The sequence below is a fragment of the Dermacentor albipictus genome, chromosome 6, assembly GCF_038994185.2.
Source record: "Dermacentor albipictus isolate Rhodes 1998 colony chromosome 6, USDA_Dalb.pri_finalv2, whole genome shotgun sequence".
NCBI classification, from domain to species: domain Eukaryota; kingdom Metazoa; phylum Arthropoda; class Arachnida; order Ixodida; family Ixodidae; genus Dermacentor; species Dermacentor albipictus.
In genome coordinates, this window is record NC_091826.1 from 49,153,134 (window position 1) to 49,176,537 (window position 23,404).

A 23,404-nucleotide genomic window follows, 5' to 3' on the forward strand; every position below is an offset into this window, starting at 1 on the left:
AGTCTTTCCGAACATTGAGAGAGAGAGAGAGAAAAAACTTTATTTTCATGTTCGGTGGTAACGTGGAAAGGCCCTCAGTCCAGAGCCTCGCTTGCGGCATTCTTCAGTGCAGCACTGATAAACGCCGCAAGGTACCGTTGGTCGTCGGCGCTGGCTGCTTCTGTCAGCCACCCGGCATGGGGTTTAGGGGAAAGATTTGTGGAGGCAGGAAGGGGAGGTGGGGGTGGTCCACAGGACCAGAGGATATGGGATGTGTTCGGGTGTTCGCCACAGTATCGGCAGGGTGGGGGATCTTCAGGTAAGAGTCCGCGGAGGAGGTGCATTCGCGCTGGTGTAGGGAGTGTTTCAGTCTGGGCCTGACGAATCAGTACACCCTGTTCACGGGTGAGCACTTTGCTGAGTTTGGGGAACTTGCGTCTTGCCTCTTGATATGGCCGCAGAAGCAGGGGAGCCCACCTTTTCGTCTGGGCTGGTCGCGGAATGCAGGGTGCCTGGTTCAAAGTCTCGCAGGCGAGCTGATTAGCTCTTTCATTTCCCGGCAGTCCGTCATGACCAGGTATCCAGATGATTTCCAGAGGACCCTGAAGGTGCTCTTGAATAAATGTCGAAGTGTGGGCAGGGAGATGGTTGTGCAACAATTTCCTGCAAGCCGCCATGGAGTCGGTAAATATGATTCTTGGGTAGGCTGAGTTACTAGGGGGCATGTGTTTGATCGCAGTTGCGATGGCTGTCAGTTCCGCTAAGGTCGGATCTGTCTCCGAGAGTACCTCCGTATGCACAGTTTGGAGGTCGTTATTCACGACTGCTATAGCGGAGCCCCGTGCACCAACGCTAGCATCAGCGTACAAGTATATGCCGTCAGGGTGTCTTGCCGTGTACCTCTTGAAGTAGGCCACTCGCTGTCGTCGCCTCTCCTTGCCTCGTTCTGGATTCATGTGGCGTGGCAGTGGAGCTATGGTTAGAAGTTCGCGTTGTTTCGGGGGCAGTGGGCGCGTGTTCAGAAGGGGCGCAGCTTCTGGATGATGGCCGATGCTGTGGAGGATGTGTGTACCTTGACACGTGCGCTGCAAACGCAGTTCTTGGCGACGACGATGAATGCAGACTAGTTCCGCCACCGTGTTATGGCAACCGATGTCAAGTAGGAGCTTAGTGCTGGCACTAAACGGGATGCCGATGGCCAGCTTTGTCGCCTTCCTGATGAGCGCATCAAGGCGATTGATATCTTGCTTGCGGAGATTGGTATAGGGCAGGTGATAGCGCAGGCGCGACATAATTAGTGCGTTTCTTAGTAGAAGCATATCCGCCTCTTTCACTCCATTTGCTCGGTTGGAGACCCTACGCATCATGTGCAGCACCTGTTCTCCTTGTCTGAGCAGGTGATGCACCGTCGCAGCGGGACCTCCATCTTTCTGGATGTGGAGACCGAGTACCTTAATACATTTTGGTTGGGAAATGGGCACGCCTTCGTTTACAATTTGTATGGTGGGCGGTCTCCATCTTTTGCGATGGACCAGTAGCAACTCAGATTTTTCCGGCGCACATCTAAGGCCAATAGTTTGAGCAGCCTCATGCACCCTGTTCATAGCCTGTTGGAGAGTTTCTTGGATATGCCCTGGCGAACCCGTGTTGATCCAGATGGTGATATCATCTGCATAGATCGAATATTTGATGTCGGGGATGTCTCGTAGCGCTCTATGGACTACGCACATGGCAAGATTAAAGAGAGTGGGCGAGATCACGGAACCCTGCGGGATACCTCTCTGCGGATGGGGATACTGTTGTGAGGTGATGTCGCCTACTCGTAGCGTGTACGTGCGACTCCGTAAGAAGTCCCTAATATAGTTATAAAGCTTGGTTCCGCAGCCAGTAGCTTCGAGCTCTTGCAGCATAGCATCGTGGTTAACATAGTCAAAAGCTTTCTTGAGGTCTATGGCAAGAATAGCTTTAAGTTGAGCGCTGCTTGTTTCCTTCGTGATTTCTTCGTGTAGCTGCAGCAGAACGTCTTGAGAAGATAAGTGATGTCTGTATCCAATCAAATTATGGGGTAGGTGTTGTGATTGCTCAAGGTGAATGAGAAGTCTGTTAAGCACGATGCGCTCCATTAGCTTGCCGACGCATGATGTTAGCGATATTGGACGCAGATTCGCTATGGCTTGGGGCTTGCCAGGCTTCGGAATGAAAATGATGCTGGCTGTCTTCCACTCTTCTGGCAAGCTGCCTGTGTCCCATACATTGTTAATTTCCTGAAGTAGGAATGCATGATCGGCTTCTGTAAGGTTGCGGAGCTGTGTTGTCGTAATTTGGTCTGGTCCTGGCGCTTTATTCGGCTTTGCTTCTGCTAAGGCACGCTGTAGTTCCGCTAATGTGATTGGGCCGGTGAGACCCTCATTTTCTGGCTCTGCGCTTTTGTAGTCGGCATACTGTGGTTGCGCTCGATCCGCAATGTGTGTTGTTATAAGCTCGTTGAATAGGTCATCGGTATGCTCAAATGTTTCGAGCAGCTTTCGGAGCTTATGGGACGTTTCCGTCTTTGTCTGGGTTGGGTCAATGAGTGATCGGATGAGATTCCACGTGGAGCTCATATTCAATGTGTCATTGAGCTTGTTGCACGTATCGTACCACTGCTCACGAGTGAGATGTTCAGTGTAGTGGACGATCTGCTCGTTGAGCGTGTTGATGCGTGAGTGTAGTTTTCGATTGAGCTTGTTTCTTTTCCATCTCTTAATGAGGGCATGTCGTGCTTCCCAGAGATGAAGAAGATGCCTGTCCGTACTTGGTTGCTCCCACTTCTCTATTATTTCCTTCGTGTGTGACTGGATTCGTTGCCTGACCATCTCTACCCAATCTTTCAAGTGCATGTTTTGGAAGTCTCCTACATGTGTCTTTCGGAACTCATTCCAATCCGTCAGGCGATGCTTGCGCTGGCGTTTTGGGAATCCTTTGATTTGCAGAAACATCTGTATGACAGTGTGGTCACTCGTTAAAGTATCGTGCGTGTTAAACCATTGCGCTGACAGTCGTCCTTTAATGAAGGCGAGATCAGGCGTGGTATCTCTTTCTACGGAGTTTCCGTGCCGCGTCGGGGAGTCGGTCTCGTTAAGGAGAGTTAGCTGGGCCTGTTGCATATGGTATAGTAGTGCGGATCCTTTGGAGGAGTTTTTTGTGTATCCCCATGAAGTATGTGGCGCGTTGAAGTCGCCTGCTATTAGATGATCAAAACACTTCGTTGGCCGCAGATTCGCAACCTCCTTGAAGAAGTCTACTTTCTGTTTTGGCGGGCTATAAACATTTGTGATGAATAAGTGGGGCTGTGCCTTGCTCTTGACAATTTTAGTTGGAAAGACACGTACAGTGAGGCTCTGTTCCGTGCTGTGGACAACATTTGCCGCTATATCTTTACGAATTAGAATGACCAGTGCAGAATTATGGCTATACGCCGTATAGCCTGCAAGATGAGGTGTTTGGTTAGTTTCCTGGAGTAGGAGAATGTCGGGTCGACGATCTTGAGCGGCAATGTACTGCGTGAGAAGGCCCCGTTTTCGAGCAATCCCTCTACAGTTCCACTGCCACACCACCAGATGAGTCGCCATTGTTCTACTGATGATTTTGCGGAGCGCCAGCTGTAGGGTAAGGAGTGGGTCGCGTTACGCTGGTAGATCGACGTGCTCTGGGTCGTTCGCGCTCTTCCTGGCGCGGTAATGCGGCCATCGCAGCCTGCACTTGTGTAGAGACCATCGCCTCTGCCTGGCTCCTGAGGAGCTCGTTGAACAGGGAGCGCATTTGGCTCATTATTTGTTGACTGTATGTTTTTAGCGCCTCCTCAACTTGAGCAGCAACCTGTTGAGCTATCTTGGCCTCTAGATTGGTTTGCATTTCTTTCATTTCGTCCCTTAGTTGCTTAAAATCTGCTTCAAGGTGTTGTAGGGCTGTTGTGTGGTATCTTGCCTTTTTCATTGCTGGTTGCAATGACGCTGGTTCTGCTTCCAGAGCTAAGGATTGCTCTATATCACCCAATGGTGTAACTTCAGGTGCGTGTGCCTCTGCTTGCATGTCCATGCCTTCGGTAGGCTCTAGTGATTGTGACGATAGCGTTGACATTTCATTAGGTCTGCGGGTTTGAAGTAGAGCGTTCTTATAATCTTTGGCTACTTTCTGAGCTCGTGTTTGAACTTGAGATGCCTTGGTAATGGGGGGGAAAGGGGAGGTGCCGGGTGACTGACTCACGTTTCGCTGGTTTGCGGGTTGCTCGTCTTGTTGACCTCGGGAATGGTTGTGATCCGGAGACTGGCTGCCACCTCCGAGCCGGTTGCAGTCCCCGGACTGGCCGCCGCTCCCGGACTGACCACTGCTGTCGGACTGGATTTGGTCCCCGAAGTGGTCCCGGCCCCTGGAATGGCCGCGTCCCCTAGATCGGCTGCGACCCCTGGATCGGCTCCTGCCTCTGGAGCGGCTGCGGCCCCTGGACTGTTGACGGCTTCTGGAGCTACTTCTGTCTCTCGATGTGTTGTCGGAGTTGCGTTTTGGGCTTCGGCTTGCGATGGTGACTGTTTTCATTTGCTTGTCGTCCTTTCGTTGTTTCAAACGCTTCAGGTAGGCCGCTTCTCTGACCGCTTTATCAGCGGCTAGTCGCACTTCACAAGTTGGGTCATCTGCCTTGTGGTCCTTGTCACAATTAGGGCAGCCTGGTTTGCAGTCATGATCCCCTACAGGATCTCCGACAGACTTTCCACATGTTCTGCATCTTTGTTTTCCATTGTCGCGACAAACGTCTGATCGGTGTCCTATAGCAAAGCATGTTGAGCAAAATTGGGCCTTGGGTCGGTGAGGGACGCAGCGGTATACACCTCCGCCGAAGATGACCTGGCGAGGTACATGTGAGCCCTTGAAAGTTATGATTGCAGTGGCTGTTCTACCCATCATACGAGCCGCAATAATCTCATAATTTGGGGCTCGGAGTTCACGCATCAATTCTTCGGTTGGGGTGTTCATTTCCACGTTGTGAATCACACCTCTGCACGAGTTATGGGGTGAAGCGATATAGATGTGGACAGGGTAAGTTTTACCATTAAGAGTGGTTTCATTAATGCGCTGGAGCTTTTCTGTCGCCGAGGGGTCATCACTGGTTATTATAGCCAAGTTCTTTTCTTTTTCGATGCCTACTGTAGCGGCGCGAGCCTCTGCAGCAGTCAGAGCTGCTGAGACGCTTAGCGCGTCGTGAAGCGTTCGTGGGCTCCACTGAGATAGGAAAAGGCCAGTTGGCGGACGCAAAATGAGCGTTGCAACGTGCTGCGTACCTTGGGAACGTTTTGATACTCGAGTGGTCCATCCATCAGTGTCAGTGACGAATTTCGGGGCCATTGCTGCTGAAGGAGTGCGGGCCGTTGGCGTACTTGACGGTAGGCCTACTCGCCTTGCCGTTAGGGCTAGCTGAGCGCCCTGCCAGGTCCGTGACAAAAGCACAGAAACTCACAGTACGTTGGTCCGATCACAGCAGAAGTTGGCCAAAATGTTCGGATGATGTTCTAGAGGAGCCGAGCCGTGCCTGAGGACTGGTCCTTGTCGAATAACTTGGCATTCGGGTCTTTCCTGTGGAGCGATGCGAAGGCACGTATGCTCGGACAGGAGCGACGCTCGCGTCCTCTCCGAACATTGAGACAACTTAACTCAGCGCAAATACCGAATTAACGAGTGATTGTTTCTTGTTCTATTAGGTAATACACACCATTTAGGGAACCATAACAGAAGCCGGTATAGGCATGATTTCATCCACAGTAATTTATTATCATACAGTTCCCGATTTCGAGATTCCCTCCAGCATGGGTGGATAACCTTCGAGGGAGGCAAGTCATGCGTGACCGACGTCACAGATTTCACGTGAAGCACCAAAGTGCGGGCGACAACAGACTCGTCTATCGTCTCCTCGATTTCACACGGGCGCCCACGTTGTTCGACGGCACGGCTGAGTGGGAGGTTCGAACCTATAGATATATACCTCTGCATATCGCGTTTCACAAAACGCACGTACAGTCGTGAAAATTTCGTCGCATCGACGTCGTTAACGTCACACTATTTTCCTTTCCAGAGTGACGTTTTCGGGATGGCATTCGTAACGTGTCCGGAGAAGGCAGCTATGTTTCAAGACATCAAAGACAAAACAAAAAAACAAACATTTCTAAGTTTTTACATTCGGAAACCGCGATATCATTACGAGGCACGCCGTAGTTGCGTACTCCGAATTAACTTTGACCACCCGGGGTTCTTTAACGGGCACTGGATGCACGGTACACGGGCGTATTTGCATTTCAATCCCGCTGAAATGAGGTCGCCAAGGCTGGGGTTTTAATTCCGCGCGCCCTTGGACTTAGTAGCGCAACGCCCTAGCCACTAGAACAGCATGGTGGATTTCATATCAGGTCATTGAAATTGAAGTAAATTACCTTTCAGCCGACGGCTGTCAGTAATACTTCATGAAAGTGTCCATCATACGAATGCAAAGCTCATACTATTGAGCATCGCAGGTTTTAGGATGGTTTCCATGCTCCATTAAAATCACGCGTTTTCTTCCGGTGTAGTAGATTCATCAAGCACATGACCAGAAGTTTAGGGCTGCGTGCTCCCTGTTGTTAGAACCCAAATGTACGCGCGCTAACAAAGCTTTCATAGAAGCCCATGCGTTCAGAAAATGACAGTTCATTAACGACCGGTCTATACGTCTTATTACCAGCTTTGCGAGTGGGGAACAATTCCGGTGCAAAAGAAAGTGAGGCCATATCTGATGAAAAAGAATTGATGTCACTTTGGTTATTGACTTGAAATTTGGTTGTTTTTTCTGTGGTTGCGATTGGGGCGGTATTTTTAAACATTCTGCAACTCGACACGAGCTTGGTGCGAACTAGGCACTAAGAGTATTAAGCATCACACGATGGGTGCGTTAAGTCGATGAAGGCTTTTTAAATCTAAAGCTTTATGAAGTTCGGAATCATGTAGAATTGCAGAGAACTTATACGTGCATGTACTTCTGTTCCGCCTTGGTTTCGCTCCCAGAATTAGTACTCTGCGTGTTCGTTATTTCGGCCAACTACCGTGGCCCTTATATATTACTTTTTTACAGCAAGTTAAGCACAGCCGGCCATGTACCTTATGTATCCACATTATTTTATTGCTTCTCAGGTAAGGACCACGCGATGCTTCAGATTGCTAGTAGTGTGCGTTGAAATGAAATAATTTCCTTTTTGTGCCCTAATTTAAGTCAACGATGGAGTTTTATTGGCTGAAAATCATGAAAGAAGAAATATACTTTGTTGAACACAGGCCGCACCAACTATGGCGACGAAAAGTATATGCCACAGCACAAGGGCGCTCCCGAAATCCTTGATCATAACAATCACAGTGCGTGATCCACATATTGATGCGCAACTACCTCAATATTAGCGTGACTATAGCGAAAGTACGAACACACCGTAAGTTGCTGTAGCAGCGCGAATCTAGATATAGTACTTCCTCAAACTTCAAAACCTATTTCTTCTTTCGCGTGTAATAATAATAATAATAATAATAATAATAATAATAATAATAATAATAATAATAATAATAATAATAATAATAATAATAATAATAATAACCACATATCCGATAGGCACCCATGTCTTCAGGGTTAGGCGGTCGAGCTGTTGTGCTCATAGGTATCCTCCGTTGGTATCCTGAGGCATTGGACAATTTCCTTTATGTTTATTTGGTAAAGAAAAAATTTGTTTCAGCAACTTATCCCTATTTTTCCTTATCGCGTATATTTCAAACATCTTTCGTGGGCCCATTGCGGAGATTGCGCGGCCTAAAAGAACCGCGCAACTAAAATTACATCACTTTGTACTTTGAACTATCGTAGTTTAACATATTTATTATTTATTAGTTTCAATATATTTAAGATAAAAAGTATCCGCTGCCACTGTTATGTTTTATTACATTTGTTTTTGCGCCGTCATTCTCGAAATTCTGAGGAACAATTTTGTCGAGAATAAAAGATCTTGTGCGACCCACTTTAGTGATAGGAACAGCATGGCTACGTAACTCTCATATACAGCACAAATATCTAAATATCCTTGCTAAAGCGTTTTATCTTTTGCGTATTGTTTGTGTATGCCGTCAAAGCCGGCAATAACGAAAAAATAAATTTGCGGAGCCTCAGGGTAACGCCGACAGCACCCATATAATTGTGATCGCAACAAAGCATAGCTGGATGTGTTACGTTGCCGACATCAAGGAACGTTCCCTTCACCGATTTAGCTCAATTTTTTTCTTCCAATCCTAAAAGGTTTTCACTCTCAGAATAGGTAGTATGATAAGGCGGCGAAATTTGCAGACATGTCTTGGAATCAGCTAGCGGAAGGCAGTGGTTAATATGGTCGGTGTGCCATAACGGGCATGGTCGGCAAAAAATCACCACCAGTGACACAGCATGCATCGGAGCCAGGAATAAATCTTGTGAAGCAATTCCCAGTCACTATGAAATAAAAGTCCCCCCGCCTCTGCTTCACAGAGCAAGAGGCAACACGGGGGCGGAAACGAGAAGGCACAAGCGTGGGCTTCCAACTGATATATTTATTGGCGCGTACGACTTCTTTGCACACGCGTACACGAGATTACACGAGAAATGTTTACGTGAAACAAAAATTGAAAACGTCCCACAAAAAGCTGATCGATCACTGACGTCCGCTGCGCGTGCTTCCTTCTTCTAAGAGTCACATTTCTTTGTGAGGTGGGGCTATCGATGACATATTGACACGCGAACACTGCTCCTATTAACAGTGGGCTGCTTCGCTAATTAATTACACGCGTCTTTTCGTTCCTCAACTTGTGAATCACTGCGGTAAGCTCGAAGCGCCACACGTCTTCGCCCGCTTGTTGCTTTTGTTTGTTTACAAACACAAAAAAAGTGCCACGGTTAGGATATCCCTAATGCGAGATGTGAGCAGAGCGCGATACGTCTTTTCATTTCGCGATGTATTGAGGCAAAGAATTTGAGACTGAAAATACCGCACCGACTGGCAGCGGGCCACTGTCGCCAGTGCCTCCGCAGAGGAGGAGGGGGGGGGGGGGGTGCGGGACAGTATGGGAACGCTTGCGGGGTGAGCGACATCAGAGCCACCTGTGGAAGAATACGACGGCGAACGCGCAAACAGTGGTACGAGAGCGTTCGCGCGGTTACGCAGAGCGACGCTGACGCTCAACACAGGAACGAGTACCTAAGAGTGGCGCTCTAAGGGGAGGACAGTATTAGCACGGGAAAGCGAAACGCGTGATCATCTAATTTTCTGGCCAAACGCTTGCAGCGGGTAGGAGCCACACGCTCGATAGGAAACAACATCTCTCTAGGAGGGTTTGTGCCATTCAAGGAGGTTAAAGAAAATAACCTCCTTGGTGCCATTGCAGAAGGTATCATCATCAACACTGCCAAGAAGCAGAACATCGCCGCAGCTAGCCCTGAATGGTGTGACCTGGTTGGCCCGATTGTGGTAGCTGCCTCGGTGAGTAATGAATGCACTTTTCACTTAACACAGCTCAAATAGGTGTACTGCTTTAACTTAACCCGCAGCAGAGGCGACGCGTTGTTGTCAGGGCATTATTACTGTGGGAAACGTTTTGTCTGTCTTGTGAAGTTATCCTCCAGCGGTAGTCACCTCAGGAATGCGAGAAAGCAGGTTGTTGGAATGCCGATGTGGAGCCTATAGCAGAGTGGTGGGCTCTGCATGGAGCTCCGTGGTTTTGCATCTTTTGACCAGTTTTTCCTATTGTGTGCTGAATGTCGTGTGGAATACGTGATTCGGGAACGTCTAAGGACTCTGCACATACCAGTGTTAGCGGTGAGCCCTTCGTCTTTTCGTAAATACGGGCCGGGACGCGCCAGCCACACGTGTGCGGATTACTGGCTGCTTCGCGGGAGACGCCGTGCGCGCTGCCGCAGCAGATGGCGACGCCGGCTGCGTTCGGAGCTGCGACGCCCACGGGGGTGACAAACGCTACGACGAGCACGCCTAAACCAAACTACATTGAAGCTTCAAGCTCGCACGAACCACTAAAGGAAGGAGCGATGCTCTCAGACCTGGACCGGGAACAAATAGAGTACAGAGGCACTGACGAAGGGGATAGTATCATCCTACAAGACACCGATATGCCCGTCACACGCGTCGGGCAAGAGGAGGAGAATGAAGGAGACTGGCAAACGGTGTTAACTGTTCGCCAGAAGAAGGCTCTCGCAAGAGTTGGAAGAAAATCCATGGGAGCAGGGGGTGCCGACGACTCGTCGAGCCAGCACCGCGGACCAGCCAAGAAACCGCCGATGAAGAAAAAGCCACGAGTCAACAGACTACCTCCGTTACCAAAGGAAGACTTCAAAATAATAGTCCGACCACATCAAGGGCTACCAAATGATGACGTGATGGCTCCGCAGATTTCCGAAGCGGTCACCGTGGCCACACAAAGGAAGATGAGAGGGGAACACTTCCTTTTACGACTAAAGACAGGATCAAACATCGTTATCATATCTACCCCCAAACAAGAGGTAGCAGATATAGTCAGGAAGATAACGACGCTCGTTATCAACAGCAAACAACAAGCAGTAAATGCTTACGTGACGGCCGGACAAGAAACAGAGAGAGGTGCAGTGCACGGATTGGCACCGCACACGAGTCCGGAAACATTACTAGCCAACCTGCGCATCAGAACGCAAGGAATGGAAATACTATGAGCGCGTATGCTCGGGGAAACAAAGACAGCGGTCATTACTTTCTATGGCCCCATGATACCACGCTTTGTCTACTACATGGGAGGAGAAATTCCCTGTTACCCATGCAAGAACACCGCACAATTCTGCAACGCCTGCATACAAACAGGCCACAGGATGGGAGTGTGCGCTCAACCCCGTACCTCAGTAGGCAGCAAGTGCGGCACTGAGGAGGCAGAGCCAGAGAACGAATGTAAACCCACTTGATGCACTTGTGGAAAGGAACATCTGGCCGGTTCGAAGGACTGCAAGAAACGGTAGAAACAGCCACGGTAGTACAACGAAACGCATAGGCAGTCTTCCTCCAGGCTACTCAAAACTCCGATCAAGGAGCCTGTACCAAGGCCATGGTGGTACGACATGGGTGAAACGGACGATGACGGATGGCCGCCTTTAAAGCGACAAGAATACATACAAGCGGCTTCGCCACGAGGACAGCGATCCCGATCAAGAGAGTGACGAAGGCGACATAAGGACTCTGACTCTTCAGACCACCCCCCTTCCAACCGCCAGCCCATTCTTATAGGATCCAGGCAAAGATCTCCCACTCCAGCAAGGAAGTAGGAACCCACCGACAACATATTGAGCTGGGCCGGGATGGTTCGTACCACGGCTCTCATATCATCGAACTCAGAATACCAAAAGAATGTATTAGAAAATAGGCAACTCATGCAAAGCTTAGAAGAACTTAAGCTGGAGATCCCCGCACTTAAACGCCACCTGGAAGAATGCGTGGAAGCCTGGAAGAAATTACAGACAAATACGATCTAGAACTAGGAACTCTCCCACTAACACCTACTAGATTAGGAAATAGCGTGTGCGGGGATACCTACTTCGACCTAACCTTCATGCCAAACATAACGGATGGGCAATGGAGAAATTTAGACGAAAACTTGGGAAGTGACCACTATGTTATCAGCTATTCAATGACCGCACCCCGCCTCAAACTTCCACCAAAGCAGGCCGGAATCACAAACTGGGTGGCGTACAGGAAATATCCAATGTCCACAACACCCCCCAACACAGTTGAGGACTGGGCAAAGGAACTCAAAGTCACAAACGAAGCCACAACACGAAACATATCCATTAACGCGAAAACACCTGCAGTCGACCCACAACTGCTGCACCTGTGGGAGGGCCAGCGCAGCTTAAACAAGCACTGGAAAACTCAGAGACTGAAAAGAAAACTGAGGGCAAGTATAGCAACGCTAACAGAGCAAGCAATTGAGTTTGCCAGAGTGCTGTAAGCGGAAAATTGGCTAAAATTTTTGTGATTCACTGAGAGGGACGTTATCCACCGCTAAGACATGGGCTATTTTACGTAGCATAAAAGCCCCGGACTCTAAAAAGACGGCAACAGTGAGAAGGATACGCACCCTTGTAGGTGAATACAAAAGTGACCCCGATGAACTGATCCAAGCGCTCAGGGACAAATACATTATAACAGGGAGAGATATCTTCGAATCTCTCAGCTAGAAAGGGCCGACAAACAAACCTCTAGATGAGCCCGTTACGGTTGCGGAACTGTATGCAGCGGCACAGGACATCAGACGAAACACAGCACCTGGAGGGGATGGCATTACCAACGCGATGCTGCGCAAACTCAGCAATAGGCAACGCGAACGACTAGTCGACTACTTAAACAAGGGCATATGGGGACCTGGTACCATTCCACAGGAGTGGAAGGAAGCCACCATAATCCTAATCCATAAACTGGGAGAACAGAAAACTATTCAGAACTTGACACCAGTCTCACTTACGACATGTCTAGGGAAGCTTTTTGAAAAAGTGATACTCACCAGGTTAACAGATTATATCGAAAGTCACAACCTCCTATCGCTGTACATGTACGGTTTCCGCAAACATCTTTCAACACAGCATGTTTTCTATAGGCTAATAGACGAAGTAATAAACAACGGGGTGACTGGTGAAGAAAACATAGTGGTGGCGTTGGACTTAAAGAGCGCTATCGACACTATGTCCCATAAGCTCATCATGGAGGAAATAGAAGAAATGGGATGCGGAAAGAGAATTTTTCACTACGTCAAATCATTCTTAACTTCTAGGACTGCCGCGATAGGTTTAGAAGATGTGCGATCACCCAAGCTCAATCTCCCCAACAAAGGAACTCCACAGGAAGCTATACTCTCACCATTATTGTTTAACATTGGCATGAAAAATTTGGCGAGAAGGTTGCATCAAATCCAAGATCTCAAATTCGCGCTCTATGCGGATGATATCTCCTTATGGATGCACAAAGGATCGTTAGGCCACAAGGAATGCACCCTACAAGAAGCCATCAACACCGTCCAACACTTCGTGGCAGAACACGGCATGGCCTGTGCACCAGAAAAATCCGAACGGTTCAGAGTCCATGGACGAAACTACCGTAACAGGCCAAACCTACACCTCCAACTAGAGAATCAAATGCTTCCAGAAAACACCAATGTTGGTGTCTTGGGCCTCTGGATCCAAAGCAACAGGCGAGTGGATCACACTATCTCGAACCTGATAGCGACAACGAGGAAAACAGCAAGACTAATAGGAAGAATTACAAAGAAACGGAGATCCCTACACGAAAGCGAAACGATACGACTCGTTCAAGCTTTTGTCATCAGCCGGATAACATATGCTCTACCCTATCAAAACTTAAATCACACAGAAATCAAGATGGTGGACCAGACCATACAGTGCGCGTACAAGGTGGCGCTTGGATTACCGGTGAACACCGGAAATGAAAGACTGCACGACACAGGAGTTTACAGCACCTTTCAAGAGCTCAAGGCAGCGGTTATAATAAATCAGACAGAGCGCCTGTGTCTCACACAAGCCGGACAACAACTACTGACTGGACTAAGATATTCGGTGAAACCGCAATATTGTAGTGACCAAATCCACGAGATACCAGGCCACATCAGGAAGCAAATACAAGCCACACCTATAGCAAAGAACATGAATCCCGAATACCACAAAGGCCGAAGACAAGCCCGAGTCAAGCAACTTATCAAAAGCTTTGGGAATAATCAAGAAGTGCAATACACGGACGCCGCTCTGACTTTTAGAGGACACGTCACAGTAGCAGTTCACAACGCGCAGCGGAAAAGAGCCGAAATAACGGCCTCAATAAACACAACATGCACAGCCACTGCTGAAGCTTCAGCAATCGCGATCGCAGTCAAACACAGGGACACCGCCGGGCACTCGGCACTGGTTATCTCAGACTCTCAAGCTGCATGCAGAATGTACAGGCTCGTCCACTCTTAGGGTGAACACGGCTCGCCGTGGCCTCGCTCCGCGGGGCGCCACTGCTTCCGGAACGGCGGCGCATCGAAACGAAGCGACGCACGCGCACACGGACTTCGGGGAGGCGCTTCGCGTCGTCTGCTACAGCGCTGGAGCGCGCCGCTCTGGCTTTGCTGTAAAGTACACTTCGCTAGACCTAGGTGACTGAGCGACCGAGGCAGCGTGGTGGGAACGCACTTCACTTACTGGAGCATTTTCCAGCTGGTTCGGTCTACAGCTTGTGAACAGCCTGCTTAATCAATATACATTAACAGAAACAAGCTTATCACGACATAAATCATTTAGCACGTTTTTAATAAGTGATGAGGGTAAAAATACAGTCATTTCTTCGCGCTCTTTATTAGGCTGGTGCCATTTTATTTGACTCGCACAGCACTTGGTGTAGTGCATACCGAGAAACCTATTAGGCGCGCTCTTCTTCGTTGGAGTCATCATGTGATGAGCCTAGCGTGCCATTTCGTGCATGTCTTGATGCTAGAATGAATGTGCTTAATTGACCTAAAAAAGCGACCCAAACCCGCAATAAATTCCACAGAAAGTTAGAGAACGATTGTTCAATCATGCATCATCATGTTTGCCATCGATTTTAGCATTAAGGAGGGCAATAATATTACTTCGACAGCAACTAAGAAGTGAGATCCGCAACTTCACGACTTTCTTATTGACGCGTTAATGTCGCTGGTAGGGGTGCATGGAGTGCTTTACGCGATGTTGGAAAGGGCTCTACCCTGCATAGCAACTGATTTGGCGGAAGTTTTACTCCCCCTTTTCATCTTTCTACATCATATTTTTGTTGTCACAGATTGGTTAAAATCGCCGAAGTGGTGCCGATCCTTTGACGGCTACCTGACGTGATAAGTCGCATTCTTATTTAGAGGAATCGTCGGTCAGTTATTTGATTACATTGATTAGGTGGAGTGAAACATGTGGCGCCGTCGTTTATTTGGTTGTTTGTTTTTTTGCTCCTTGGAGTCGATGCACACCGCATGCGAATGCCCTTTCTGTCCGTTTTGAATAGGTATAATTGAATGGATGGATGAACGGATGCAAAACTTTAATAAGGTCCTGAGGTACGCGATTCAGCGCGCTGCGGGCCGCTCCCACGTTGGGACAGTCAGGCCTTGCGCGACCGCGTAATTGAAGTGGAAAATCTGTAATCTACATGTCTGTTTTCTAGCTTAAATTACGTCTTGCCGGGTAATTAAGTCGTTACTCGCTTGTATTTCATTTCAGTACTTCCTCGGAATAGGTCATATGTATATTCTCACTAGCATATAAGTGCGGTATGCGTCCCGAAGCGGCACATGGCCTCTGCGTTACGCCATATAGGGGGGCATCGGATAAATCTAAAGAAAAGGAGGAATTGATTTCTCTTTTTTTAGGGGTTAGGGGGGTGGCGAGGCTGAGTGGGTAAAACCCCAATATGAATGCGGCACAGGAACCCTTGCCTTGAACAAGGGATGCTGTTGCCATCATGGGGAAGAGGCCGGTCCATGTGTTGGACCAACGTGGCCACGATAATTAAACCGGCGGTCATGAAGCCGGCCCGGTGTCGTCGGCCGACAGCATGCCGGTGGTCGGCCAACGGGCTCGACATTTGTAAAAGCCAAGCCCGGCCCAAGCCAGATTCCTATGTTCGGGCCAGTCTACTTTTTAACTGACCATGGGCGTCAGCCGGATCTACCACCGAGCCCCCCCCCTCCCCCTTTTTTTTGGCTTAGGTCCAGTGGCGTAGCTAGGTCGTCTGGCACCCGGGGCCCATAGGCCTTCTGTCACCCCCCTCCCCGGGTGTAGCCGGTGGAAAGAGGGGTGTCTTCAGACGTATATGACACCCCCCCCCCCTTCACTGGGCCCTTGCACCCGGGGCCCACGGCCCCCCGGCCCCCCCTGTTGCTACGCCACTGCTTAGGTCATGCTACTCCATTTTAGCTTAATATGGTGATGTGGTGCAGCCAACGGCTGCTCAAGTGAGTCACTGGCCGCTTACGAGTTAAATATTCTGGGATTACTCGTCAAATCTAAAGACACCAGAGGTGTTTCCATTAAACGCATTTCCATCGACTTGCATGATGAATTGCATTGTTCGGTTGTCGGTTGCCGGGGAACTTCGGCGACAAAAACGCTGTAAAAGTACAGGATTTTATTTCCCCGGTGCACTTTCGGAAACTGGCCATGTCACGGGTACCGGAAAAAGAAAGACGACGCATTGTAGATCTGTGCCTACAAAGCTATTCTCAACGCGTTATATCGTAGATGACCAAAAGGCCACTGAAAACTGTGAATGGAATAGTCCAGGCTTACGAGAAGGATGGAAGAATTGCGGATGCTCCCCTTAAAGCCCGGCAAACAGTGACCACTGAAGCTGAATACATGACCATCGTTGCGGCGGCTGCTGAAAACCCGACCCTTATCGCTCGGGAAATTAAGAACAGCCTCTGGCTGGGTGACGTCTCTGACACGACTATCAAGCGTCGCCTCTACGCCCCAGCCTAATAAAGAGCGCGAAAAAATGACTGTATTTTTACCCTCATCACTTATAAAAACATGCTAAGTGATTTGTGTGGTGATAAGCTTGTTTCTGTTAATGTATATTGATTAAGCAGGCTGTTCACAAGCTGTAGACCGAACTAGCTGGAAAATGCTCCAGTAAGTGAAGTGCGCCTTCCCGCAATGCCACCTCGGTCGCTCAGTCACCTGGGTCTAGCGAAGTGTACTTTACAGCAAAGCAAGAGGCGGCGCGCTCCAGCGCTGTAGCAGACGACGCGAAGCGCCTCCCCTGGGTCCGTGTGCGCCTTCGCCGCTTCACTTCGATGCGCCGCCGCGCCGGACGCACTGGCGCCCCGCGGAGCGCGGCCACGGTGAGCCGTGTTCACCCTAAGAGTGGACGAGCCTGTACATGCAAGGCAGATTGCCATGAATCGCGCTGAGAATCTTAGGCGACGTACCCCAAGAAGAACAAGCAATCATATGGTGTCCTGGACACGAGGGTATCCCAGGCGATGAGAGGGCACACTTCCTAGATCGAGAGCTCACAAACCGAGCGGGGAACAACAGCCCTTTCCAAGATAGTCCACCTACAGCCCGAGACATCCTCGAACACCAACGTCGGACGACAGAGCGCCTGGAGCTGTACATATAACCCCACGTTCAGAAGTGCATCTCGACTCGAAGCTCGTGCTTGACTTATTCTAATGGACGCCTGTCGTGAACGTGCCGAAGTAAATGCAGTGAGCGTCTTCGGCATGTTCACGCAGGCACCAATCAAGTCGAGCACGCGGGCTTCAATTTACGATGCGATTCCGAATACCGAGGTTAGACTGTCGAAGTTCTTGCTCGAAACATAGGCCCCACAACTACCATGTATATTACGCCACATTGTGTACTCCTTTTCACACACAGCCTGCAAAGCCATGGATGCTAGCTAGCCATGCTTCTTGCAGTAACTGCGTTCGCACAGCAATCAAGGTTTTTCGCGGCGTCGCACACTGCGTATGAAACGGAGAACAGGTAGGTTCCTGTCTCGTCTCCTTGCGATAAAATTAAGACAATGTGCGTCCGATAGAGCAATCGAACCAGGCGTCGTCGAGTACAGCCGTGCGGTGTCCTGACCATTAGCATGGCAGCCCTGGAACGCGAGCACAGCAGCGAGGCTGTGCCCTTATATAAGGCACCGACAGTAGGCATACTTGCCTCGTTCCAGAGCAAGCCGGGCTTTTCGAAACATTTTGCGGGCGTGCGTGCCATGCTCCTTCATCGCCGTTGTTGCTGGGGACAGCTCGCGCTTCGGCAGAACGAAGCCACAGCTCGTATGCGCTCGCCAGATTCCGCTATGCAAATCGCAAGGGAACGGAACGCGTGAACAGCATTCGTAGTTACAAGTCCCAGCTTCGTGGCCGACATTTGCCTATACACAGCGGCGCATAGGAACGAGTTTCCTATGGTGAATAGGTGTGGCCGCTTCGCTTGTCCCCGTGGTACCTATAGGCGACCACTCAGTGATGGTGAGAAAGATGCGTTGAAACAAAAAAAGCACGCCGAGCAGGCCAGGCTTGGGCACGCTGTGAAGCGAGTACCTCCGCCAGTGCGCATGCTCGCTCAAGAACACCGAGGACCACAGAGCGATGCGCGAACCACATGCGTTGCGTTGGCAAGAGGACGTTTGGTACTTTTGGAATTTCTCGTGTTCATTTATCGATATATATACGCTTATCGATTGACGCAGAAGCGGCGCTTCTGAAAGACGTTCTTTCCTTTCGTCATCTTCATCGATTAAATTTCAGCTTGTAGGCTTTGAACCAAAAGCGATTTACTCTGCGTCAGAGCAGGACGCAGTGCTGGCACTTCCAAGTAAACAACATTCTCCCTGTGATATTCAGGCTGTCCATGGGGTTCACTTATTTCTGGCAAGATCAGTTGCTATTAAACAAACCCTGACAAACCTGCTAAAGTGGAATAATTTGGCAATGTTTTTTTTTTCGGAGCATTTCTAACTGCCCTTAGTTTCCTGCTGTAGAAATATACAAAGGCTGTCCAGGTAACCTATGACTAAGGTTGCGGAACCGGTATTTTCAGGCAGTAAGATTTCATGCCCGTGTGAATGAACGACTGATTCTGTTTCAGAAAAATGAAAGAATTGTGGCAAATGAAGTAAAAATAACAACAACAAAAATTACTCATTCGGCGCCGTCTCCTTCTCTTCACATAAATGTGATACACACAGAATTTTATGAGACTACAACTGGACAAATTTGAATAAAGGTTGTTCCATCTGAAACAGAAATGTAGATTATAGTGAGTGCATCAATAGCTAAAGTTTAAGTTAGGTCATGGAAGTTTGTGCAAACGCTGTTGTAAATTGGTAATCATTAGAAATATGGAAACACGAAGTTAACAAATCCTCAAACGTGCCCGAACATCGTGGTTCTGTAAATTGCGTTTGTTAGGTCGTCTGAAGCGGACAAATACAGGACCCTATGACGTAAAAGTGTTCCAATCAATTTTAATTCCAATCTCTTGACGCCAAGTTTACGTAACCGCCAACGCGAGGATCAGGCGGTGACCCGCCGGGTTTTATGGACAGCCCAGTCGAACACCTTCCTTGTTCAGAGAAGGTTACTTTTGTTATATTCCAAAAAAAATTGCATTGCCTACATTGACAGGCTTTCCTGATCTCAAGAGGGAAGGAGCACGAAGCACTGTATAGAAGGTTTTGTTGGGGCCGAGCTAGCGCAGTGAAAGTAGATAACCGAATGACTAAGGTGGTGCCGGTGTCAGCTACTGGCCCGCTTTCCCTTGCTTAGATTTATGTGGCTGGTCGAAAATAGCGACGGCGTACAATGGAATGCCAAAAAATGCCACGCGGAGTTGGTTGCTGGGGTGATCAGCGAAAATCGGGTAATACGCAACTTGACCTTATCGACCTTCGTCCCACACGTGCCTGAGCTGCACGACGTTTACGACCGCTGGCTCCGGGCAGTCATTCAAAATGATACACTGGAAGAAGTGGGCCTTCCATTGCAGATATTCCATCCATCACAATGGGCCACATTTATCATGGCGCTGCCGCAAAATGGAAATCTAAAGAAGGTCCACATCGACGCAGGGTGGAACAGTGAACTGCTACGACCAGTCTGCTCGATGCTCACGGAAACTGGCTCCGACAGAAGAGTTTCTATCGGAACCTACAAGTACAAAGGCGACGTGGACTTGATACGCTTCAAAGCATTCCGGGCAATACATTTCTGCCTGTTGGAACGCGCCGACTTTTTGGGTGTCGCTTTGCATCTACTTCCAAGCTGTGAGCACGTGACAGTGTTGAGCATCCACGTAGACATCGGCAACCGGAGGCTCTTTTCGCCACTGGCGAATACTTAAAACGCACAACTGTGCTGCGAGAGCTCGAATTGATTGTTTCGTATGACGTCCAACTGGTCGAGGCCCACGGCGCCAATGCGGGGTGGTCGGTCGTGCTAGAATCCCTGTCTCGAAACAAGAGCTTGAGGAAGCTCACGCTGCATCATCGATGCCTGGCCACTCGAGACATTGAGGGCTTGGCGGACGTACTTAAACGAAGCCGGAGCATCGGCTCGGAAGTCCTTATGAACGGGACCGCGGTAGACACCACCGCCTTTGTGCGACGACTGTCGAAGGGCATTGCGGACAACTGCACGTTGCTGGAAGTGCTTTGCTGGGCTCACGTCGAGGCCGATGCCGCAGGTGACTGGCTGGCTGTGCGAGAGGCGACGCTGCGAAACTCGGGTCTGGTCGCACGAGCTGCTCGAATAAAGAAGGCTTCAGATTACGACAGGTACGTATAACAGGTAAACGACGTGGCGCTTTGGGTTAGAAACTGTGTCGTCCTCTTCTCAATGCGGTAGAATTGCTTCTGTTTTGCCTCAGCCACATCTCCTGAATCTGCCACCTTGCTTAGCCAAATAGCACTCACAACGTGACCTACATACAGCGCCCATTAGGAAATGAAATTATTTAGCTACACGGTAGGCCCTAAAAAATGCAGCGCTTTAGTAAACGGTATCCCATTCAAAGGCAGCTGAAGCAGAGATAATTCGAGAAGTACCACTAAAAACACGTGCAAAAGTTAAATTTTGAAAGATACATACGAGATTTTAGGGTAAACCGTTCAATTTTTGCCGCTCCGGGTATTAGAGCATCTACCGATTGCCAGAGGTTCACAAGAAAATGATGGAAAACATCGGCAACGCCATGTTTGGGAGAGTAACCTGCGCCAAGTAATAATACTGTGTTATGACATGTTCAGACCAATATATAAAAGCTGTGTGATAGCTAGCGCTATCGTTTAAGTGCAATCGCATTAACATGGTCATCATGGTGAGTTCTTCATGATTGTTTTTTTCCTATTTGCCATTTCCAGTATATCATGCCAGATGTTCCAGTTCCGAAGGGGAATAATTTTCCTGCAGTCGCAAAAATTTATTCTATGTAACATGCGACAGAACTTATTTCCAGTCTGTTCAGCAGCTATCTAATGGCCGTTCTGCGTACTGCATGCACTTGAAGTGACATAATTTGGCTTCGAGCTAAATCTTCTTTAAGGAATGTTTATCACCGAAATTATTCTCGTACATGCGGTTGTCGTTTTCCTCTCAAACACCTGTGCGGAATCGGCTTGCTTCGTAAAACAAGCATAACGAAACTCGGACGCTTGTTTCAAATCGTAATACATCGGAACATTTGAAGCACTGTTTCCTAAATATTGTCGCAATGCAGGGATTCCTGGCAGACGTATGTTCAATTTTCTGGCCACAAAAATCTATTTACCGTGGAGATGTTGAATACGTTGATTGTTTGCGTCTCACCTGCGTGTATGCATTCTGTGTACACTCTATGCCCGCCAAGTGAAAGTGTATACTTATTATGATAACTCCTGCGGAATTCTTTGCACAGGCACTTACAATACACAAGGTACCGCAGGTACAAAATAGCATCCAGGAAGCTCGATCTTGAAGAGCGTAGTAGCTTAAGTTAGATACAAAAGTGATGGTACTTGTTTGTTGATTATCATTGCCGTCGTTTTCTCTCGGAGCATTTTTTTTCCTTATTTGCGAAAGACGGGGCCTCATATAAACGTTTTAAAAAAGTAAGTTAGTGTATTTCCGATGAGAATAGACAATTCTGGCGACAGTTGCAACATCCCTTCAACATTGCTCACATTTGAGCCTGCTTTCACAAGTAACGGGACATAAGTAACGCGCCGAGGTATGAGCCTAGTGCTATTTTTTTTTTTTGCTCTACGAAGCGGCGAAGAGGCAAGACCTCGACGTCCCATCGTGGGAGGCCTAGGCCCAGCCGAGAAAACTGCTGGTGCTTATTAAAGTTCACTCTCTCTCTCTCTCCAAAGCTTCATCCGTTATAAATTGGGAACTTTTTCCTTCGATTCACTGCTCGGTGAATGGATTCTGCCAGTGATCAGTAGTTCCACATGCCTTCGTTGGCCATTTATATGTCATGTCTCCAAACTTTATTTCATGATAACGTCTAATCATCCACCCCATACGTCAGAGCTTCCTCCAGGTACCCTTTTGCTCACTGTAAAGGACTACCGGATATCTATCTATTCTACACGTGACACGACCGACCCAAACCCCACACTTTTTCCTGTACGCCCTCTTTCCTGATCGAGCCAGCTGTAATATCAACCACCCGCTTTTGTTCTTTTATGGACACCTCCGTCTTCTCGCTCAGCAGTCGGCATTTTTTATTATTCCATCGAAAGTTGAGCTGCCCGTAGCTTTCTTTTTGCCATCATGCGAGCCTCGGCTTCACAACTGAACACTGGCAATATGCACCGAATGCAAGCGGTGCGCAATCTACCGCTAACATACCGTAGATTAATTAACATAAAGCCGTATACACTACCCTACACCATGCAAAAATTTCAGTTACTCCAAAGGCAGCACTGGTCACGCGCAGGTACGTCACCGGAGCCCTGGAGCGAGTTTCCCGGTATCCTGCCCTACTGGACGAGGTTGCCATGGAGGCCCGTATCGACAAAGCAGAGCTCACTGTCTTGGTGCGAGACCGCCTGAAAAGAACCGAAAGCATGGACGGATTTATGCGGGCCGCCGGAGTGGTCAGGGAGCGAGTCGTTTGCCATCCACCGCCGAGCGACGACCGTATGCAGCTGGATGACCTGATCGAGGACTGCTAGAGGCATTTGCGACGATACCTCGTGATTGACGATGTCAAGGACAGCATTTGCAAGATCTAAAACATCTGGGCCGTGATCAACTTTGTCAGGGACCCAGAGAACCTGAGCTTGCTTTAACCACTGACAAAAGTAGTATTCAGCACCCCGTGTATGAATATTGTCGATTAAAAAATATTTCTATTAGAATAGACAGGCAGGCACGAAGTAAATGTAGCAGTGATCTGACTGATTTTCCCCTTTGCTAAGGGTATGGTACAGATTCTATAGCAAATGTGCATTTGAAGCAAATGCAAGGTTTCAGAAATAACAAAGCTGGAACACTTTTCTGCTGTTGTGGAGTTCATTTTGCATAATTGCCCAGACTTCGGAGATTGCGTTTCTTCACTTTGTTGCGGCGACAAAGCTAAGCATGTTTCCAGCCTTTAAGGTCGCTTCGCGTGGATGTCATATCAGAACGGCCTGACCCCCGAAGGTGCTGGTACAGCAACGGGGCCACAAAGCACCCTCTCTGTCCGCCGCTGAGTGGACCAGAAGATGACAACGCATGTCAGCGCAGACAGTGGGGGTCGGGGTTAGGAATTGGCCGCTCGGACAGCGATACAAAGCATGATAAACTCTTGTGCTTCTGGCAA

General features: G+C 48.8%; 1 long non-coding RNA gene across 2 annotated transcripts; it reads left to right on the top strand.

Moving 5' to 3' along the window:
* The first annotated feature begins 9,157 nt into the window (after positions 1–9,157).
* LOC135918666 (uncharacterized) lies at positions 9,158–22,960 on the top strand. 2 transcript variants are annotated; one of them, XR_010569716.2, is made up of 3 exons: positions 9,158–9,524; positions 20,300–20,390; positions 22,535–22,960. It is a non-coding gene; the product is annotated as an uncharacterized lncRNA (long non-coding RNA). The 2 variants fall into 2 exon arrangements; XR_010569717.1 differs by lacking the exon at positions 20,300–20,390.
* Positions 22,961–23,404: the final 444 nt, after the last annotated feature.